The sequence below is a fragment of the Schistocerca serialis genome, chromosome 1, assembly GCF_023864345.2.
Source record: "Schistocerca serialis cubense isolate TAMUIC-IGC-003099 chromosome 1, iqSchSeri2.2, whole genome shotgun sequence".
NCBI classification, from domain to species: domain Eukaryota; kingdom Metazoa; phylum Arthropoda; class Insecta; order Orthoptera; family Acrididae; genus Schistocerca; species Schistocerca serialis.
In genome coordinates this window covers 317,726,471-317,729,568 of record NC_064638.1, presented here as the reverse complement: position 1 = coordinate 317,729,568, position 3,098 = coordinate 317,726,471, and the positions used below count along the sequence as shown (strand labels likewise).

Below are 3,098 nucleotides of genomic sequence, written 5' to 3'. Positions count from 1 at the left end.
AAATATTTATGTGGCTTTACATTGTACTACGCTTCTGAAAACGTTATATGGAAGTATACCGGTCAATAAATATGTAAATATGTCGCATCATGTGATTGCTACAGTGCGGACCTGAGCCCCGCGTAGCGCCGCGGCGCCGCCCGTAGGGAGTCCTCTCAGTTCAGACCAGTGCCGGGGTGGGCTGGCCCTAGCACTGGCACTGTAGCCAGCTAGCCAGTAAGTGGAAACGGAGCCCGCGACACAGATGAGGTCTTCCTGCCCAGAGGAGTTGGGTAGATAGGCGCACCTGCAGCGACCTGGTACGCGAACGTCCGCGATGCATTCATAGTGCTCCCCCTGTCCGAGGTTCGAGTCCTCCCTCAGGCATAAGTTAGTTTAAGTTAGGTTAAGTAGTGTGTAAGTTTAGGGACCAATGACCTCAGCAGTTTGGTCCGATAGGAGTTCACATACAAATTTTTCTTCTTCTGCCCTTCAAACCTCTACCCTTCCTTTAACTTTCGACACGATCTATCTCTAGATCAGCGAGTGTTAATGGTGAATTATAACGAGACGTACGCAAACATCGCAGTACCGACATCCTGCGAGACCTCTCTTAGTGAAAACTAACCAATATGCAGAGATATCAGTAGACCTTTTGTGTTGGCCATCATGACCGGGTGGGCGTGGAGGGCCCACTTCTTCCCTCCCCCCCCCCCCCCTTCCACCACTCTCCACCCCACCCCTCTTTATCCTCTTGAAATACTTCATATGCCTTGATTACGGAAGAAACCGTCATATGAGTACCAACATTTTTCCTTCATTCGAATTCACTTCGCTGTGACATAAAAAGCACTCCGTCTTCAGGCCACGAGTGGCCTACCGGGACCATCCGACAGCCGTGTCATCCTCAGGGGAGGATGCGGATAGGAGGGGCGTGAGGTCAGCACACCGTTCTCCCGGTCGTGATGATGGTATTCTTGACCGAAGTCGGTACTATTCGGTCGAGTAGCTTCTCAATTGGCATCACGAGGCTGACTGCACCCGAAAAATGGCAACAGCGCATGGCGGCTGGATGGTCACCCATCCAAGTGCCGGTCACGTCCAACAGCGCTTAACTTCGGTGATCTCACGGGAACCGGTGTATCCACTGTGACAAGGCCGTTGCCTCGCTGTGACGTAATGTACTTAAAATTGCACAGAACATTGTTCTGACCACGACTATCATCTGCAGGTGCCGTGCGAGGTCAGATACAAAAGCGCCACCTGCATTTATGTTCGAGAATTCATTTCTCGCGGTATTACCACATTTTGACCCAACTCCTGTACGTGGCCGGTGTGTGTGTCAGTGTGCTGCAGGCAATCAGGTCTGAGCAGCTGCCGACACTGCGGAAGGCTGCAATTGGTAATAAGTCGAAACAGTGGTACTGTATCTGACGGAAAAGATCGCAGCACCAAAAAATAATTCATGTAGAGTAATGAAATTTCAGGAATACTTTTATCTGAGTAATATACTTAACCGGCTGACATTGCAAGATCAAAGGTTAATGTAAGCGCGAGGTAAGCCACTGCAAATGTGAAATGCTGATACACTAGTAAACGTGTAACCGACGGAATGTTGAAAGCAAGCATACAAACCTGCATACATTAAGTCGTACATGTGCCGGATGCCAGTTTGTGAGGCAGAGATCCATGTCTGTTGCACTTGGTCGATCAACACAGGGACGGTTAATGTGGATCTGTCGTGCAAATATGAGATTGCTCGTGCTGTCATACGAAATCGTACCCCACACCATAACTCCAGTGTACGTCCAGCGTGTCTAGCACGCAGACGGGTTGGTTTCAGGCCCTCAAATGGCTTCCTTCTAACCAACACACGGCCATCGCTGACACCGATGCGGAAGCAGCTTTCATCAGAAAACATAAGAGACCTCCACCCTGCTCTCGAATGAGCTTTCGCTTGACCCACTTAGTCGCGAATGACGGTGGTTTGGGGTCAGTGGAATAGACGCTACACGGCATCTAGCTCGGAGCTATTCTTGAAGTGATGGATTTGTAACGGTTCCTTGTGTGACTGTGGTGTCAACTGCTGCTCAAATTGCTGCTGCAGACGCAGTACGATGCGCCACAACCATAAGCCGAACACGTGGCTCTTCCGTTTCGGTACTGCCACCTGGCCGTCCGGAGACCGCTCTTCTTGCGACCATACATTCTCGTGACCACCGCTGCCAGCAATCATGTATAGTAGCTACATTCCTCCCTGCTCTTCCTGCAATATCGCAGAAGGAATATCCAGCTTCTCGCAACCCTATTACACTACCTCGTTGAAACTCACTGAGGTGTTGACAGTGTCGTCTTTGTCGCCTTAAGGGCATTCTTAACTAACATCAGCTCACCACGTCCAAAGGCAACTAAAGCTCACGACCGTCACAGCTTGTATTTAAAGCAAACCTGATCTGAGTGCTACTAGCGCCAAACTTATGCGACTGCCCCGAAATCTGAACAGAGATAGTCTTTCAAATGTAGAAATACGCCTACCAACTTTTGTTGACGTCGGACAACACCTTGGCGTATATGAAGATAGTAACTGTTACGAAAGAACAGATACCAATGATGACCATGCAGCTTCTCTAGAAAGAAATGATAATTAATCGAAACCCTCAGCTCCCAACAGGTGTTGCTGATATACCTCAATAAGGAAAGCTGAAAATGTGTACCTCACCCGGGCCTCGAAACCGGGATCTCCTGCTTACATGGCGGACGCTCTATCTACCTGAGCCACCGACAGGACGGAGGATAGCGTGAATGCAGGGACTTACCCCTTGCACGCTTCCCGTGAGACCCACATTACTAACTCTCCACAATCTACATTATTTGGCGCGAGTAATGAGTGAATGGGAAAATATCCTTTAGGAACATTACGAATGAACGTTGTGGAATGTTGGGAAGCGTGCAAGGGACAAGTCCCTGCAGTCGTGCTGTTCTCTGTGCCCTCGGTGGCGCCGGAACCGCGCGACTGCTACGGTCGCAGGTTCGAATCCTGCCTCGGGCATGGATGTTTGTGATGTCCTTAGGTTAGTTCGGCTTAAGTAGTTCTAAGTTGTAGGGGACTGATGACCTCA

At 49.7% G+C, this 3,098-nt stretch overlaps 1 pseudogene; it reads right to left on the bottom strand.

The window, feature by feature from the left end:
* Positions 1-1,028: 1,028 nt before the first annotated feature.
* LOC126426170 (5S ribosomal RNA) lies at positions 1,029-1,145 on the bottom strand (annotated as a pseudogene).
* Between the last annotated feature and the right edge of the window lie 1,953 nt (positions 1,146-3,098).